The following is an 8,243-nucleotide window of genomic DNA, read 5'->3' as shown; positions in this document are numbered from 1 at the left end:
GGGGTGGGGCGCCAGCCCCGCAACGTGGTGGCGGGACCCGCCCGCCCGCCCGGACGACAGCTCCCCGCGAGAACCGCGCTCCGCCGTCGGGCAGGCGGCGCCCGCTGCTGTCAGGCTCAGACGCTAGCCCTGTCCGCCTTCCGTCTCGGGCTCCCCTCGGCTCTGGGTCACAGCCGCACCGTCTCTCAACGCGCGCGGAGGCTGCGGCAGCAGCGGCCTGTGCCGCGCAGCATGCTGGGAGGCGAGGCTGGCCTTGGGTGGCTGGACCATGTCACGTGACGAGAGGAAGGCGGCCGCCGGGGAGCGACTTGCGGTGCCTTGTGAGGTCATCACAGCGCGACAACGAGCTGCAGCTGTGGGCAGCCTGGATGCGGTGGCCACTACGACCCCGATAACTCCCAGTCCGAAAAATCCCGTAAACTCTCCCTTCTGCACTGCCTCCCCGAGCTTCCCCCAGTGGGCGCTGGGGGCTCGCGCGCTGTGCGCCGCGGCCCGAGGAAGCCACGCGCTTTGTGGGCGGGCCGACGGGCGGCGCGCGAGTGACGTGTACTGGCTCCTCCCTCAGCCGTGACGCAGAGGTCACGTGACGGGCCGGGCCGCCTCTGCCGCCGCCGCTGCTTTGTAAGAGGCACATTGGCAGGTAACGAGCGGCGGCGGCGGCGGCGGCGGGTCCTGAGTCCAGCGAGAACGGCAGCGGTAATTGGCGCCCTCTCTCTCCTTCCCGGCTCCAGGGCCCTGAGAGCTGCGGCGTGCGCTTCCCCGTCCTGGGGGCAGCTCTGCCCTCCTCCAGCCCCCTTCATACTGCCCCGGCGCCCACCGTGAGGACCGGGCCGAGCTTCCCTCACCGGCTTCATGTGTTCCTCGTCTGCCCAGGCCCGGCGCCCTCATTCCTCTCCCGCGCCGGTGGCCCTGGGCTCCTTCCTGCCTGCCCTGGTCCTAGTCGGCCCGGCCCCACCCAGCCCCAGGGGGCCTCTTCCCCTCCCCCCCCCTTCGGGTTTCTGCCCTGGAGGGTGTGGTTTTCTCTCCCACCACTGTCCCTCCCTGCCTCTCCGCTGGAGCTCCCGCGCCACGCTGTCGCTCCCCATCCTCACCACCTTTCCGCTTCCACGCCTGTCCTAGTCCTGGGACTGGACCTCTCCGAGCCCAACTTCTGCGCTCGCCAACCTTTCCCGGCTTATCTGGAGGCATAGTTCAATTCTACTTCTCCTTTTTAGCCTGGAAGGCTTGGGTGTCAGAGTCTTGGGACTCAGTTTTCCTCCTCAGTCCCGGTTCCTGTAGTCTGCTTGTGTCACGGTTCTTTTCTTTAATGTAGGTTTGAGAGCGCTTGGTAAACTAAAGCGCTGTCTGTTACCATACGTATTGAAGATGTTATTCTTTCATTGGTGCATTGCATCTCAGTTTTCTTTGCCGCAGGATCACTTTCCCACTCGGCTTTCCCACCTTTTACCCTGGGTTTTCCATTTAGTTAGTTGCCTAGGCATCTTAAGTGCAGCCACTCTGGTGGTGTCCTTGGGAGTTGATCCCGTCATCATTCCTGTTATTTCCTGTTGGATATAATCCTGTAGTTACTACCACCTCTGTTGGATATTGTTTCTACTTATATCCGAGGTATGTGATCTGCCAATATTTAGGCTTACTTTCTTCAGCACCTGTGTGTCCCAACAATTGAGCGCTTTTTAAGGTCTCCATAAGGTATCCAAAGATCATCTTTTATTTGAAGGGCATATAATTAACTTTAACTTTTTGGGTGAACCCAGTTCTTTTCTATTTTCTCTTTCGTTATGATAGTACTTTTTAAACCAAGGGGTATGTCAGTAGTTAGTGTATTCCTCCCTTTTCGCCATGAATTGTACTTTCCTAATTTTTAGTGTCAGTTTATCTAATAAAGGCAGAAGATAGAGGAACATAATATGTAAGCTCTACTGTATCCGAGGCTTTGGGTGCCTCGACTGGGGTGGTGCCTTTCTGTCTTAGGAAAGGGAATAAATTGTGCTCTCGGGATGATAGAGTCTTCCAGTACACCAACATCTCTAACCTGTTTGCAGGGCCCCTTGGCTAGTGCTGTTCTCCCATTGCTGTGAGGGCTTCTCTTATTAGGCAGAATTGATTAGTTTCCCGCACTGCTCTTCTGCTTTCCTCAAGTGTGTTCCTCCTGATTTTTCCTCTTTATGTCTGTCTGGTTCACACGTGTGATGAGATTTTTCCCCCCACCCGTGTCCTGCTTGTTTCCCACAGCTCTGATTTCCCCTGTTTGCTGCCTTGTTGTCTCTGACCCTCAGTAATTAAGAAACATTTCAGGGAAGGGAGGTTTTTGTTGTGATTGAAATATGGCTGGAAGTGGTGGTATGGGAATGAGGCCCTGGGAAAGGGTTGTGGTCATTACCCCTCCTGCCTGTTTCCTGCTGCTCTGGTTTCCTCTGGGCTCTCTCTTTAAATAGGGGCTGGACCAGCAGTAGTCACATGGAGCTGCCTTTAGAACAAGGCTGGAACAACAATAACACCTCTGCTTCCCTTTCCTGGTAACTGGTGTAGCCTGTGCAGTGCTCACCAGGAGTCTCTTGGTATTAGCCTGAGTGACTTTTATTGTTTGGGGAGAAATGGTAGGAAAACATGGAGAATAGGTTTATTTCAATATGTCCTTGTATTTTGATGGGAACTGGTGGCTCTCTCTACTCCCGTAAGTATAAACCACATGTAGAAAGTATAAACCAGGCTTGAAGGTTTGAAGTGGTCTGAAGTGAAGCCCTTGCTTTTGAAAGCGTTAGTGTTGAAGTACTGATTCCAGTCCATTTCTTTAAGATGATGACTTAATGTTAAGTATTTCTTGTTATGACACTTTTTTTGGTAAATGTATTATAAAAGATTACTGCCTGCTCAAATGAAGCAGTCTGCATCAATTCACAGATTGTGAAGTTCCTCTACTCTTAAACAAATCTATCTCAGTTTGTTTATTTTTCCTTGTGAGGTAACCTATAGGTCAGCAAATACTAGTTAGCTCTTAGTTGTTAATTTCAGTAAATGGAGTGTCCTTTAAAAGCTGCCTGTTATAGCACCAAAGGTGATGTTGGCTGGTGAGGTGATGGATCTCTGATAGATCTTAGAAGCAGCTGTTTTCTTTTTCTTCCCCCCGCAAAAGGAAAGTGGATGTGTAACTTGAAGGAAGGCAGAGAGAGGGAAGACTTACAGGGAATATCACAATGTAAGCCTCTGGTAGATTTTGAAATAATTTTGACCCAACTATCAAATAAGTATTTAGGAATGGAATTCTTTTTTTCTTTTTTAAGTCCAAGAACCAAATTAATTAGATTTGTTTTGACAGTTATAATGCAAACTGCATGTGCTGATATTTCCTACTTTTTTTGAATTTTCTTGACAGTATTTCTCTCAAAAATGCTGCATGTCCTGTACTTTAAGAAAGTAAATTATTTTAGGTTTTAAATTTCTTGGCATAGGTTTTGAAGATCAGGTTTGTGAATTTTTGGCTAACATAGCATGCGTACTAGAGTGACTTTCAATTTTCAGAGAACTCATTTTCATACTGGAGTTACGAGCTCACTTGAGTTGGAACTCAGTTAACTATTTGGAATTTATGAAATGGGGCTTGGATTAAGGAGTAGGTGTTTCATTTAAGACTATGCGGCTCGCTAGGGGCCGGCCTTTAGGTTTGCACATTCCGCTTCTCGGCAGCGTGGGGTTCACCAGTTCGGATCCCGGGTGCGGACATGACACCGTTTGGCAAAAGCCGTGCTGTGGCAGGCGTCCCACGTATAAAGTAGAGGAAGATGGGCATGGATGTTAGCTCAGGGCCAGTCTTCCTCAATAAAAAGAAGAGGATTGGCAGATGTTAGCTCAGGGCTAATCTTCCTTCCCCCCCAAAAAAACGACTAGGCGGTGCTCTACTTTTCAAAGTTGTTAAGAATGTGTTGCTTGTTTTTTTCATTTGGAAGTCTAACTGTAATAGAACATATATTTGATTGGGTCTAAAACTTAAAAAAAAATTCATTATGAGAATATTTTCAAAGATTTATAGAGGAGAGAATTTCATTTGGATTTAGACCTATTGCTGTAACTTTCTGTCTTACTATTAGTATAGTGTTACTATTAACCTGTTTTTAACTAAGATGTCATATGAGAACTTTCTCATTTAACGTTATAGTGTACATACGCAACCCAAGAATACTTAGTAGTTTACTATTTACTCAAAATTTGTAACATGTAGTCTCAATCTTCTCATCAAGTCAGTCTTAGATATTATACCCCTGAAGACCTTTGGAAGCTCAGTTACTTCTTGCTAATGGTGTTTTTCTCCCTCTCTGCCTTCTTTAATTTTCTCTACTCCCTCCCTCCTCCTTTCTGTTTTTCTCTTATTTCTCTTTCCCTTGTTTTCTGTCCTTTCTCTTTTTTTGCGACCTTCTGTCCCTTCACCCCCATATTCTCACCTGAGGAGGTTGTAGGCCTTCCGACTCTACTTGTCATTATAATAGGCTGCTTCCCAAGCAAGCGGATGAAAACCTAAAATATCTTTGCAATCTCATGGCCTTGGGCAAGGTGTATAGTGCTACGTGTATTGTGTGTGTCCACCTGGCTGGAATGTGTGCTCTTTGAAGGGTGGGATTTTTCATTTGATAACAGTGTTTGGCATTGTGAAATCATTAAACAGGAGAATATGTGGGCTTAAAAAAAATGCAAGTATAACTGAAATAGGGTCTAGAAAAAAAGTGGCTGTAGGATTAATTGACAGGCCTAACTTTAAATTGTTTCCAGACCAAACTGGTCCTCCCTTCCCCCCTTTCTTAAATTAATTTACAAATTTCCATTTTAGGGTAGATTTTTGTGTCAGGCTGGCTGGCACTATTTTACTTAAAAAAAATACATTTTAGAAAATTTGAAAAAATCAGAAAGAAAGGAGAAATGACTTATCATGATTTAACATTTTAGTATAACCTTTACTTTTTTTCTTTACATAAAGTATATACTTTAAGAATGTGATCATAGTTTGCATATTTATTGATTTTTTTATTGAAAAACATAGGGAGCCAGCCCAGTGGAGCAGCAGGTACGTTTGCATGTTCTGCTTTCGCAGTCTGCGGTTTGCCGGTTTGGATCCCGGGTGCAGACATATGTGCCGCTAGTCAAGCCATGCTGTGGCAGGCGTCCCACATATAAAGTAGAGGAAGGTGGGCATGGATGTTAGCTCAGGGCCAGTCTTCCTCAGCAAAAGAGGAGGATTGGTGGCAGATGTTAGCTCAGGGCTAATCTGCCTCAGAAAAAAATATAGAATACATACCATAGAAGGTATATGAGGTATAAAACACATGTAGAGTTTTCAAAAACAAGAATAAAATGATCAACGAAGAAATATAAAACCCCCCTGTGTATTTCATCTCCCAAGGCGTTCTTTTCCCTCTTTCCCACAGGTAACCACTTGGGTTTATTATTATTTAGAATAATTTTTACTTTGTATATATTCATAAACAATATATAGTTTAATGTTGCCCATTTTCAACCTTGATCTGACTGGAATTGTCTGATTCTTCTGATACTTTCGCTGTGATATGTTTTAGATTGGTCCGTGTTGATTCTTCCAGCTATGGATCATTTTCAGTAGTATGGCATTCCATCGTAAAGATTAGCCACATCTTATTCTATTGTGATGGATGCTTGTCTCATTTCCAGTTTTTTGCAAGTATAAATTATACTTGTCTCCTTGTGAACATTCTCCTACCCCCCACCCCAAATAAACTCTGAGTTCTCAAGACTATATATCACTAGGAGTGGAATTTTTCAGTTGTGTGTGGGCTGTGTGTAACTTTACTGCGTAATCAATCCCTAGCTGTTTTCCATGGTGTTGTACAGCCATTTGGTGAGGAAGATTGGCCCTGAGCTAACATCTGCTGCCAGTCTTCCTCTTTTTGCTCCAGGACGCCACCACACATGGCTTGATGAGCAGTGTGTAGGTCCAGGCCTGGGGTCCGAACCTATGAACCCCTTGGCCACCAAAGTGGAGCACATGAACTTAACCACAATGCCACCAGGCGGGCCCCTGTACAGTTATTCTTAATTAGGTTCCTAATTTGAAACATGGAACACAGAAAATTGAGTGGCTGTTTTCTCACTACTCTCAAGGATATTACGCAACTAGTATCATTCTAGAAGCTGAGGGAACTTAATTCATACATGCAATGGATACCTTAGACATTGGAATTTCATTCTTAAGACTGAATGGATAAGAGTTCCTTCCACATCCTTGCCAGCGTTTGATATTGCTTCACTTTTTAGTTTTAGCCAATTCTAGTAGGATGTTTTAGATACAGTCTTGTGAAAACCACACAGCTGGACTTTGTGTTAATATTACCTGCCAGCTTCTCTCTTCACCAGAGCGTGGAGACCATTCACACTGATTGTAATTATGGATATTTTGGGTATATTTATGCCATCATAGTCTTCTACTTGCCTGTTCTTCATTGTTTTTCTGTCCTTTTTTTCAGGTTCTTTTTTTGAGGAAGATTAGCCCTGAGCTAACATCTGCCGCCAGTCCTCCTCTTTTTGCTGAGGAACATTGGCCCTGAGCTAACCTCCGTGCCCATCTTCCTCTATTTTATATGTGGGACACCTGCCACAGCATGGCTTGCTGAGTGGTGCAGAGGTCCGCACCCAGGATTCAAACCGGCAAACCCCGGGTCACTCAAGTGGAGTGGGCAGACTTAACTGCTATGCCACTGGGCTGGCCCTGAAACAAAATTATTTGTAATGTAAATTATTCATGTTAAACATTTTTATTTTTTTGGTGGCCTTTAAAAAAATGTTATTTTATTGAGGTCATGTTGGTTTATAACATTGTGTAATCTCAGGTGTACGTTATTATATATCAGTTTCTGTATAGACTGCATCGTGCTCACCACCAATATCCATCACCATACATGTATGCCCCTTTTACCCCTTTTGTCCACCTCTCACTCTCTTCCCCTCTGGTAACCACTAATCTGTTCTCTTTATCCTGGGTTTATCTTCCACATATGAGTGAAATCATATGATGTTTCTCTTTCTCTGTCTGGCTTATTTCACTTAACATAATACCCTCAAGGTTGTTGCAAATGGAACAATTTTGTCTTTTTTTTTTTATGGCTGAGCAGTATTCCATTGTATATATATACACCATATCTTCTTTATCTGATCATCAGTCGATGGGTACTAGGGTTACTTCCACATCTTGGCTATTGTGAATAATGCTGCAGTGAACACAGGGGTGCATAAGTCTCTTTGTATTGTTGATTTCATGTTCTTTGGATAAATACCCAGTAGTGGGATAGCTGGATTGTATGGTATTTCTGTTTTAAAATTTTTTTTTTAAAGATTTTATTTTTTTCCTTTTTCTCCCCAAAGCCCCCCAGTACATAGTTGTATATTCTTCGTTGTGGGTCCTTCTAGTTGTGGCATGTGGGATGCTGCCTCAGCGTGGCTTGATGAGCAGTGCCATGTCCGCGCCCAGGATTCAAACCAATGAAACACTGGGCCGCCTGCAGTGGAGCGCGTGAACTTAACCACTCGGCCACAGGGCCAGCCCCTCTGTTTTTAATTTTTTGAGAAATCTTCATATTGTTTTCCATAGTGGCTGCGCCAGTTTACATTCCCACCAGCAGTGTATGAAGTTTCCCTTTTCTCGACATCCTCTCCAACACTTGTTATTTCTCGTCTTGTTAATTACAGCCATTCTGATGGGTGTGAGGTTGTATCTCATGGTAGTTTTGATTCGCATTTCCCTAATAATTAGTGCCATTGAACATCTTTTCATGTGCCCATTGGCCATCTGTATATCTTTGGCGAAATGTCTGTTCATATCCTCTGCCCATTTTTTGATTGAGTTACATTAAACATTTTCTTGGGTCAATTTTCTTATAGTAACTTGTTGAGTATCTCACTTTTTTCCCTCCAATCAAGGTCTCATTTTATTTTGACTAGAATTATCCTGTTATAATATCAATTACTTGGTGAAATGCTTTGAATTGCTGGAGACCAGATGACCTCTTGAAAATTCTTGGTTTTGGTACTTCAGCTTATTTAGTACCTTTTAATTCCTTGTGATTGGGAGTGCTAAGATAATGGTGGGAAAATACCCCTGTATATTACAGAACAATCCAGGTGGTAGTTATAGGAATAAAAACCTTGTTAGGTAAAATAGGCCATTTACTATTTTATTACCACTGAAGAGTTTTCGTTTTTTTAAAGACTGTCTGAGCTATTGA

At 44.4% G+C, this 8,243-nt stretch overlaps 1 protein-coding gene across 2 annotated transcripts in view; it reads left to right on the top strand.

Annotated features, from left to right (window-relative positions):
• Positions 1–595: 595 nt before the first annotated feature.
• Positions 596–8,243, top strand: part of UBAP2 (ubiquitin associated protein 2) — a 118,583-nt gene continuing 110,935 nt past the window's right edge. Inside the window, exon 1 of one of the 2 annotated variants that reach the window (XM_046664225.1) lies at positions 596–696. The gene's annotated coding sequence lies outside the window, so the exon portion shown is untranslated. The remainder of the gene's footprint in view (positions 697–8,243) is intronic. The other variant, XM_046664226.1, reaches the window with a different exon arrangement.

Source organism: Equus quagga, chromosome 6 (genome assembly GCF_021613505.1).
Source record: "Equus quagga isolate Etosha38 chromosome 6, UCLA_HA_Equagga_1.0, whole genome shotgun sequence".
Classification (NCBI taxonomy): domain Eukaryota; kingdom Metazoa; phylum Chordata; class Mammalia; order Perissodactyla; family Equidae; genus Equus; species Equus quagga.
The sequence above is the reverse complement of the archived record's forward strand: the minus strand, read 5'-3'. Positions and strand labels throughout refer to the sequence as shown.